Raw genomic sequence first — 11,517 nt, 5'->3', positions numbered from 1 at the left:
ACACCGACACTCATGGACCTCTGAAGCACACAAGGAAATGTGATTTTTGCATCACATGCTTTACTTGGGTGGGGAATACCAAACCAGGGCAGTGTCAGTTGGACATTATTTTTACAGCTATTATTGTATCACTGGTGAATGTGATTAGCAGCAAAGGTGTTAGTTCAGGAACTGAAGGCTATAAATTTTCTGTGCAGCAAAGACAGTATAAGGAGCAGAAAACAGAGCTGTCCCTCACTGACTCATTGCTTGTTTTAACTTTCTTTAGGTACTTAGAAGAGCCTGACAGCAAGGAATGGAGTAAATATAATGCTAAAAGATTGCTGCATGGGGCTGTTTGCTAATTTGTTAAAGATTTTGGTCACAGCTGGACAAGGGAATCGGATTTTGTTATTGTAACTGGGAAGCAAGAGATTCACTCTCCAGACCATCCTGTTCCTTGGTGATGGTGGGGCTTCTTGTTTTGAGCCTAACAGTGAAGTGAGGGAACAAGACTTTTTATTAATTACAGAGAAATAGAATAACCTCTAGCCTTGCCTGGGAGCTGTAGCCTTTCAGCAGTGTGGTGGATACAGGGGTGATTTCCTTAAACTTCAGGGCTGAATTTTCAGCTGTGTTTCAGGTTTTAGAAAAATAGTATTTTTAATTTGGAAATCATGTCACAGAGTTGTCCCACCTCTCTCAGTGCCCCTCCCTTTCCTCAAGAGCCTCTTTTCCCCTAGGATAATTTCACGAATTAAAATTTATTTTAAATTTAGGATCTGATCTTCCTCTGGTAGTCAAGGGAAGCTTAGCAGTGACATGCAGCCAGAAACCCTCTGTTTTACTGCAGTAGATCTTATAAATATTTGCATGTAATAAATAGTTATTTATGTCTCTTTAATTAATGTGCAATGTGCCTTTATTTAATTTATTAATTAAAATTGTAATTTCCGGATATGAACTCTGTTCCCAAGATTTGTGTTACCCTTTTAATCCCTCTGTGTAAAGCAGGTGCCTGTGCTTAAGTCCAGGGTGTTCCCAGGAGATATATTTGATTTTACATTATCATGAGTTAAACAGATCTCAATTTTCAGGTTATTTCCCGTGTTTCCTTTATTGAATACTATTGTTGCTATTACCCACTGCATCAAGTTTGGCTGAGTTCATTCTGGTAATAACGTTGTGAAAGACACACAGAAATAGGGCCAGCAAGTTCTGTCAAGCCTGCACAGATTGGTTTGTGCTCCTATTCCAGTTTTATCAAATGCAAATGTGGGAAATCTCAGTCTGAAGCAGGACCAACACACCCAGTGCACATGACAAAGTCCTTGACAATGATGGGAGTTACTTGCTGCTCATATTTACTGTTGTCTTATCAAAATATTGTTCAATACTTGGTAGAAACATTTTCTGAGTGGGATGAGGACATGCAATTACATTTATTTGAAGCTTTAAAAAACCCCATCCTTCATGAAATAAAACTCATATTAAAAAAATAATAATGAAGAAAGGGGCTTTTAGATTTGCAATTTTTTTCACAAGCTACTTTCTTCATGAGTCCTAGAAAATCACTTTCTACACAAGATTTTTCTCTTAAAAATAACCCTCTGACTTTATTCTGACAGAAACATCCTCTGGCATGAACAAGCCTTCTTCAGGAAGGAAAGGAGTGTGTTGAGGGGGAAAAAATGCTTCCTGGAAAAAGCTAATCAGTATAAAAGGGAAATGGTCAGCAGCGTCTGCATTAATTTTGAGGAGAAACGGAAGTAATCCAAATGTGTAAGATATTTTTCAGCAACAGGAAAGCACATTATTTTCTTCATCATGTACCCTGTACTTTGTTCTCCCCTGGGGGAGCTGCTTTGCTTTTTATTTTCCTTTTGAAACTTAAAAGGTTTGAGAAGGAAAAAAAACTTGAGTGAGTCATAAATTGAAAATACATGTATATGACAACATCCTTTGTCATTGCTCTTCAGTTAACTGTACTGACCTTAATCAGCACGTTAAGCATGTCTGTGTCTGCATCCCTGCACTCCCTCAGCATTTTGGTAACCTGGCAGCTTTGTATTCCCTGTTCCTCAGGACCTGTGAGGTGGTTGGTGACAGTGGAGGTGGCACCTGCAGGTTTGCTGTGCACACAGCAGCGAGGTCTCAGGCTGGAGTTGCAGCCTTAGGAGGTCCCTCCTTGATCCCATCTCCAGGGAGGAGAAAGAGAGGCAGAAGGGCTGGGCAATGGGGCCAAGCCCAGAGGGGGTGATGGAGATCTTAGCTGCACCCCAGGGGCTGGGAGCATCTTCACCTTCACCTGCTGTGAAATGTCAGATGTACAGAACAGGGGGAAGGCAGGGGAAGGGAAAGGAAGAAGGAAAAAGGAGACTGAGAGTCTGAGCAGCACTGACATTGCTTTTGGCCATGAACTCTGGAAAAGCTAGAGTACAAAAACTCCACTATGGTGATGTGATTTCCTTTGAGCTCTGGCCTGGTGTGCACTCAGGGAAGTCACTTTAGCTGCAGACCTTGGCTTCTTCCCACTGCTCTCCTTTTCTGCTGCCTCTGCTCCAATTGCAGACCCTGTGGGAGCCAGGCAGTCACTCCCTGCATACCTACAACACGTTGCAAGGGTGGTTCTGGCTCCTGCCAAACCTGTAAACAAAACTGTGCTTAAAGAAGTGCTTCAAAAGATGCATTTTAGAAATCTGAAGGGAGTAGCCAATGTTCTCTCTGAGTGCTTCTGAGTTTGTGCCCAAAAAGGCTTGGTATTTGACTCTGCTGCTCTGGTTGCGGTTTAGTTTTTATCGTCTAATCCTACTCTTTTCATACAGGAACTGAAAATTGCCCAAAGACATACTTTTGAAAGCACACCATAATCATGCAATTCTGGTTTCTATCACACCCTTGAAGGGACATGTTCCGATCTCACTCACACCCTGGCAGGCAGGCAGAGTTTGCTGCGGCTTTGTGTGCTGGAGCAGAGAGACCAGGAGAGAGATGAAAACCATAACTCTTTGTTATGCAGAACATGGGTATTCTGGTGTCTTACCAGTCATGCAAGATTATCAACAGATGTTGTATTTGTGATTAGAGCCTTTGCAGGTAAACAGAAGGAAACTATGAGGGTTATGACATGGCTGCCGTCTCTAGTTTTTAGTTAAATTGCTAGAACCATAAATACAACCCACTCACCAGAAAATATCTTGCATTTGCTGTTTTCTTGGGTTTAAAAGAGTTTCCTGAGGGAGGTGCTTTTAACTTTGGTAGAAGGAGCCTGATTTTTTATTTTTTTTAAATAGTTCAAAGAAAATATAATTTTTCAGGAAGAGCAACAGTTACTGGTAGAAACATGCTGGCTTACAGACTTGGAAAGCCAGGCATATTGTACATCATTTCTGATGGCAGTATGTTGTCCTTGACTATAAAAAGGCAGGGCTAAGCTTAGGTAGGAGCAGTGACTGGCTTTGGAAGGCAGAACTGAGCCTGGGGAGACAGAGCACCCTGGATTGTGGGGCTGGACTGCTTTTCTAGGATTGTGTTTCCCTGATAAGATTACTGCCCAATTCTCTGATGTGGGCAAAATGTGCAAAGTACCATGGTTTATCAGGCTACTTCAGCAAGGTACAAGTGGCATACTCTGCTCCCAGATCAGAAAGTGCTGCATCCAACACTACCAAGGGGGCGTAAGGCAGGGCTCTGTGCCAGGGGAGCACTGGCTATGACAAGACTTCCCTCTCCCCCTGCTCCCTCTGCAGCTGTGCATCCTCTCTGCAGTGCAAGCCTCAGATTCAGGAGATTTTCAGGGTTACTGTTAATTCCAGTGGGAAGTGGCACAAATGTTATATAGAAAATTACATGGTGGGGAACTGCTGAGTTTTACACATTGATTTCAATGGAGCCTTTCATACAGCTGGAAGACCAGAATGTGATCCTGTGCCTCACTTTCTCTTGGATGTAACCTAAGAGGAAAAGTGGGAGACTGAACGTTGCCTTTTAGGAATCTGGCCCTTCGTCTTTGATTTAATTCCAGAGTGGAAGTAGCAATGTTTGCAGCTCCCACGTTGCCGGTGTGTATATCATTCTAGACAGCAACTTCTTTGTTCAAAGATGCTTTTAGATGTAGGATTGAGTGCATTGAGTGCACTGATGTTTAGCCTTGTGTTTTTACCCATATACCTGCAGGTCTGTCATGGCTGTAATCTTCTGTTGATGCATATGTTTCTGGTCTACAGGCAGTCTTCCACATCATTAACAGCAGTGTGCTCTTTCACAGAGAGCCATGGAAAACACCTGCCTTCTACAGCTGCCAAGTTTTTTTTGGGTGTAGTCTTCATTGCATTGTGCTTATCTTTTATACATACATACATGCATATATACATCAATACGTGCATACATAGACATATGAATATTTTATACAGGAATATTCTCTCAGCTGTCATGAATTAGTAAGAGTGACTAAATACAGAAATGTGAGATAACAATGAATACCTTCAATGTCCCTAGTTTTAGTAATTTCATACTGTGAATTTATATAAATGCATTTTTCAATGATAATTTTTTTTTACCTCATGACACATTTTAATAAACAGCAAGAGATTAATGAACAAGTGCCTAAATTACTCTATAGTCTATGTGCAGTTGTGGCGGTTTTAGGTATAATTTTAAAGAATTTAATTTTTTTTTTATTTAAGTGCAAGAGCTTTTGTTTCTGTGATGCAGAATCTGACTATGTATTTATGGGAATAAGAGAAAAGGAAAATTAATGCATAACCCTGAACAAGCTAATTATTTTTATTTTGGAACATAAAAGGCTAGTATGTCAATATGTAAATAGTCTAGTGTATATTGGCCATGGTAAAATTGGAGATAAGGATGGCAAAATGCAAAATTAGGCATGATAAGGCCTATGCAGAAGTAAGGTCTGGTGAACATCTCATAGGCCAAGAAAATCTGTTTTTGTGAATTGATCTTTGAAGGAAATACTCTGAATGAAGATGGAGAATAGGTTATCTTGGAAGGGATAGTTTTTCCACTGGCATACAAGCTATCAGTTTTCTAGTGCTAGTGTGAGAAATAGAAAAACTGAACCTTGTCAGGAAGGGAGCTGTAAAGCTACCAATCCTCTGTTCCACCAAAGGTGATGCCCAACAGCTCTGCCAAGGGGTAATGGGTGTTACAAAGGTGCTGCTGTGGGAGACCATACCCACACCATGTCTGAAGGCAGAAAGTTATACTAGGAAAGGAAGAGAAATTTAATATTTAAGTTTTTAAATGTTACTTCTCTGAGCTGCAATAGACAAGTCATGCTGAAAAGAGGGGGCAGTGTGGAAGAACTCATGAACACAAGAGTGGGAAGTATTGCATGCCACAGAAAATTGCCTTGGTGCATAGGAACAATAGCAAATACAGGCTTCCTTTTATTTTCTGATGTATTATGGTTTTTCAGACAACACCAACATCATCCTGCTAGGAAAGGCTGGTGTGGTGACCCCAGAGAGCAGCTCCTCCTGCAGGTGACTGCATTTGCTGGTAAGATGTTTTCCATCCAACTGTTCTGAGATGTTTTCCAGTTTAAATACACCCCCAAATCAGCCATTTAGAAGGAGCTGTTGCTGAACAAACACACACTGAGAACAAGCACAAACCTGTAAAGTTTCTGTCCATCTTGTGAAAGCCTTTCAAATGCCTCAAAAATGAGGAGAAGAAATAGCATCCTCTGAGGCCTCAGGGGGGGGCTGTTGAGGTTCCCAAACACATCTGTTGCTGCCAAACCCTAGATGCATTGAGACATGGCATGGAAATAATGTCCCTGAGTTAAGGCTGAGCAACATCATGGAAAAGCTATTGTTGGGGATAAGATATTGATAAAACAGGAGTTTATCAACCAGTGTGTTGTGAGCTATGATTACAAGGCTGTTAAAAGCCAGTGATGAAGGTCCTGTGGAAGCAGCCCTTGGGTAAGCAGAGACATCTCGCTGAAGAAACAATGAGCTGTCAGCAGGAATAGTTAATGGAAGGGCTTGTGAGGGTGCAGCCTCCCTCTCCACTCCCACAGATCAGGTGTTGACATTTCAGAGCCATTTCATCAGGGGAGGGGAGTGAGATGTACAAGGCAATGATCTTAGAGCATTGTGATAGCATTCCCTAAAGGGGGAAGGAAAAATAAATTAGATCAGTGATCTCCCTAAGCAGAGCTGCCAGTTGTTAACATCTCTGAAGGGAGTGTACAAACCAAGATGACACTGCTGAAGAAAAAGGAGGAACTCATTTGTCTAGATGTACTAATGCATTATTTTGATTGTACCTGTGCTGGTGGGCCCCTGTTGCAGGAGGTTAGGGCGTGACAAATACTGATTAAACAGCCCCTTTCTGAGGATGAGCTGTTGCAGAGCAGATAGGCAGGACTGAAAGTGTTGCTTTCCTCTTGGTAGTATATGTGGAAATGTCAGAGCCCTTTTGGCCTCTGATGCTGCCCAGGGTCGACAAGAAGAGCCCTCAAAGTTTTCAAAGGTGCTATTAGAATGTAAAATACAATTGCAGTCTGGTGTCCCTTGTTACCCTGCAGATGCAGTGTCTCACAAATGTAATCTGAACTCATGCTTTTTAATGGAGTGTATAATTCTAATCACTCAAAAATCAGTGTTATTTTTTTTCCTTTATAATGAGACTGAGCTTTTTATTCGTATGTGGATGGAGTTTTGCCAGGAAGGCTTATGTCAAGTGGTTTCATTCAGCAATGTGAAAACTCCTGTGCTTGTCTCAGCAGGTAGAGAGAAGTGGAAATCATACACTTGCAAAGAATGTAACTAATGACTCCACTTCTGTATGGTTTTTTCCAGGGAGAAAGCTGGTGCAAGACTGCAAAATGTGACTCAAAATGAGACAAAATTTTCCTAGCCCAAATGTTTAAGTCTGTGTTAAAACATAAATATTGCTTTGTGGGACCACCATGCATTGCTGTATAAAACTTTATGTGCAATAATCAATAATTAATTGGGAAAGCTGTGCTAGGAATTTTAGTGAACTGTTCATTACTTTAAGCTATCTTGATTAGGAAATCAGAAACCAGTTTGCATTTAGCTTGCAGCTGCAGTACCCCTTGCCTCCAGTGTTCTCTAGAGCAGCCCCAGGGTGATGGGACATTCATGTAGTGCCAAGGCTGGGGTCTCACCTGAGCAATGTCAACGTTTCCTTGCAGCCACCACCTGCCAGCATGACTTTGCCTTCTCAGGCAACTGTTTAGGCTCTGGCAGGAGCAGGAAAGGCTCAGCTGATCTTTTATAGAGGTTTTTCTTGGCAGGCTGGTTCTCTCTTGTCCCTTTTCTTCTGCTAGCCAAAATGAGTGTGAGCACTGTCCACCCCCACCCAAGACAAAGTTCAGAACCACAGGAAAGATGTCTTGGAGCATCTCATCTAAGTGTGATGACAATGACAAGGAAAGGACTGATATCATATCACTTTAACATTTGGATTTTTGTGCTGCAGCTTGCAGTGGGGACGATCTGAAATGTGTAATAGTGTAGGGTGCAGTTCAGGGCTGTTGCTAAAGGGGAAGAGTGTCATGGCTTAGAAAATTTACTTCATCAGACCTGGCTCCAAGGTGGGAATACAATTGCCTCTCTGGACTTGGGTCATCTCCTCAGCAGCAACTCTTGCCTTTTCCTTAGCAAGTTAATAGTTTGTTGCAAGAAGGAAGCAAGGTATGGCAGGGCTTTTCTTCTTTACAACACGTTTGGTGCTGTTCTGAATTTTCTCATGCCTAATAATTGAGCTGATTTGGCCTTTCAGCAGGATAGCAGTTGTCTGAAACAAGGAATTGGTTTAATACCTTATGACAGAACTAATGTTAACACTTTAATTTTCCCACTGGCAACAAGGGGCCTTCACTTGGCTTTGCCACTGCCAACAGCTTTTCCAGCTCATGGGTGACAACCTCCCTTCTCTGTGCGCAAAAAATGCAAAAACTTTCCCTTCCTTACAGGGAAATGAAAGAATAAATTCCTAGTTACAATATGAAGCCAGCAAAGATCAGCAAAAATGAGAGACGAAGACTTCAATATTTTAGTAAAATGTTTCTTTGAAGAGCTGTTTCTAAAGGAGATTGATGACAACTAGGAAGCTGAAGGACAATCTGTTAAAAGAAGATCTAACATGACTCCAGATAGAAGCCAATTATTTAAAAAAAAATGCTTTTTAGTTTTGATTAATGACTTGGCATCAGAAATTGGACATTTAACAGGACTGGGTTCACTGTGGAAATGAACATCACTGGGAGTCACTGATGCAAAACTAAAAGTTTAGAGTAGTGACCAGGCAAGCCCATTATTTTTACCTTTTTTTGTATTTCTATGTGTATGGAGAAGAATGGGTGATATTGTCTATCTGACAGCTACTATGTCAGAGGCTTTTGTGCTCAGAACACTACAAAAGGGTGAGTTCCAGCATAAGATCAAATCTAGATACAAACAGAAATATATCATTTTTATTCGTGACATGAATTTCAATAGGAAGCAGGTTCTGCACCCAGTAGGAGATTTTTTTAAAATCAGTTGGCATCAACAGATTTAGTAAATGAGATTGACAGTGTTTTTTTCTGTTTTATAAGCAAAGTACACATCAGGCTATAAGCCCAGTTCGGTGCAGAGTTTCATTTAACCATCTTATTCTTTGTAGAGGCTAGCTCTGCTAATTTTCCTGAAGAACTGATAGTCAGAAACCTTAGATCTGAATGCAGAAGAGGAAAAAAGCAGTTTAGCAAGTGTTATAAACCTATACAGAGCTAACCATGTACAAAAAGACATTTTGGGATTGAATTGCATGAAGAGAGTATGGCTTTAGTGGTTAAAGTGGGCAAAAAAACCAACTTTTTCTCTCCTGGCTGGGTCAGACAGGGAATCCAGTGTCAGGATGCATCCCTGCTTGCAGCCATTTTACTCTCTCCCCACATTTTGCTCTAATAATCTCACAAGTGTTCCCATACCTCGGCACCTGCACAAGATGCGTGTGTGTTAAATGTGTGTTAAATCAAGTAATGGCTGCCTGGGCCTTGTTGTGATTAGAGCTGCTGTGAGCTGTTCTCCAGAGACTTGGGCTCCAGTGAAAAATCTCCTCCAGGTAGATTAGGAATAGCAGCTTGCTTCCCTCTTCCCATCGAGTTTTCGATGAAAGGGCGAGTCTGAAAGCTGCCAGTACTTATATTTTTACATTCAGCTGCACTATCTGAGGGTGATATCAGTTATCAGCACCAAAAGAGAGAGAGTGAGAAACTTTGTGCTCACAGTAAAACATGGATATTTTGAGCTCATTCCTTAAGTGTGGGAGGGAAGGCGTTAGGGATTAGCTGGGGAGAGGGGGGTGTTTAATGGAAGTATTTCTCTATTGACTTCAGCCAAGATCTCTCAAGGCTCATAAATTTGACTAGCAGCACTTTTGTTTCTCTCATTGCTGAATGATATGGATCACTGGGTAGCTCTTTTCCTTTTTTCCTTTTTTTTTCCCCTTTTGTTTTATTATTTTCAAACTCTCTCATCTCAGATAAAAAGACATTGCCAGAATAAAGAAACCAAAATAGCCAGGCTTATTTTGTTTCATTTCTTATGTCTCACCGCCCATGCTATTCTTGATGGGTGTTCTTCCTCCTGAAATAGCAAGATTTCTCCTTCATTATGAAAAAGGTCTTGACAGTTTTGTTCTGGAGTATATGATTTCTGCCAAGACAGTTTATTAACTACAGTAAGGTTCCAAGGCTCAAGATAAGATTGATTCTATACATCCCACAGCCCACACTGCTTTTAAGTGAATGGGCTGCAGCCCCTCCTGGCTGGGTCTGCTGAGGAGTTGAACATTCAGTAACTACAGATTCTGAATTGATGAAGTTGAACAGTAGCAGGGAGAGAATCTGCAGCTTCCTTTTCTTTCAGTAGAGAAATCTGTATCTGCCTCCAGAGCCTTTTTAAAGACCTTGCAAATAAAGTTCAGGAGAGTGAAGTGCCCTTAATTAATCACAACCCAAGTTCCCAGAGCTGCTTTTGGGACTAATGTTTGAAATCCCAGACCTCATTTGCAGAAGCACCTGTCTCTTGTGTCTTGGGGTTAAATTTTGTCTGTTTTCTTTTCTTTTCCCTGTGTTTTCTGATCATGATTCACCCATTTGTTTGCATTTTTCTGGCATTATTATTCACTGGAGGGAATATTTGTAAAGGAGATGAGATTTACTGAGAATAAAGAGCTTGTCTGCTTTTCACAGCTCTAAGGATACATTCAAAACAGAATCTCCTTTTAAATTAACATTGTGGCAGACTGAATTACCTCTTTTAGGAAATTACTCTCCTATTACAGACTTTTTTTTTATTTTAAGAGAAGTATTTAAGTTTAGTAAACAAAAGCAACTATTCATTCCACAGATCCGTTTCAAGAAGATTTGGGTATTTGGGGCTTTTTAGTTAGTTGGGGGTTTTTCCCTTATTTTTCTTCACTCTCCTAGCTGATTTGTTCAAGTTTAAAGTGTATTTTAGATGTTCCGTTATACCTGCATTTCTCTATGCTTCATGCTTTTGGTAGGAATCTCTCTTTAACAGATAAATGATGTAATTTTTCTCATCTGCACCAATAACCATTTTCTCCAGGTCAATTTCTCATTGTTCTGTTGTTGTGTAAAAACTCTCAGGCTTCTAAAAACCCTTTTTTAAACATTTTTTGTTTGGACTCAAATTTAATGAGTGAATTAAATAAGTGAAATAGAATATGAAGCATTTTTAATCAATTATTATGTAAAATGTAAGAAGTGCTACTATGAATTATTTCTTTATATGATCAGACATATGACACTAGGACAGGAAGGTCATAGCTTCAGACAGAGAGACACAGGACAGCAGGAGATTTCCACAGCTCATTTAAAATAAGTTCATACTTTTCTGGCATCTTTTGAATTTTGAGTCTGGTTGCTAAGGAAAAAAAGCCCAAACATTAAGGACAAGGGAGATTTAATAGTTGTTGTAGCTTTCTGAGCTCTTTTAATAATTCCAGCTTTCCTGTGTGAGCTTCAGTTTTCTTAACAGTTCACTATTAAATTGTTAACTATCGCTCCACTGAAGAATCAAGGTTTATTTAGATGTGCAGCCTTTTTCAGTGTTGACATTTGGAAACATTTTAGGTATTACTTAAATTTTAGTGCCACCTTCCTGTTCATCCTGTATATTCAGAGTTCAGTGACAGCAGCTGCTGCACAGTTTCTTCACTGGCAGTCAGGGTGAGTCTTATTAATAGCAAACATTTAAAATTCTCCCATGGTCCCTGCTGGATGTGCAGTGCAGCCGTGGTTGGTGATGGCACAGCAACTGCAAGTCACCAGCCAGGCTTGAGCTGCTTTGCAGCAAGGGTTTGAAGTGCAGCTAGTTGCAATAGTCACTTAAGATGACAGAAGATGGTTGCTTAACTGCAGGCTCTCTGTTTTCCCTTTTTTCCTCAGTGACTGGAATTTTCAGAGAGAATTTAGGAATACCAGCTGGGACAGCCAAGTCCATCAAAGGAAGCAAAGGAAAAAGA

Source organism: Molothrus ater, chromosome 3, assembly GCF_012460135.2.
Source record: "Molothrus ater isolate BHLD 08-10-18 breed brown headed cowbird chromosome 3, BPBGC_Mater_1.1, whole genome shotgun sequence".
In the NCBI taxonomy this organism is placed as follows: domain Eukaryota; kingdom Metazoa; phylum Chordata; class Aves; order Passeriformes; family Icteridae; genus Molothrus; species Molothrus ater.
Note: the sequence above shows the minus strand (reverse complement) of the source record.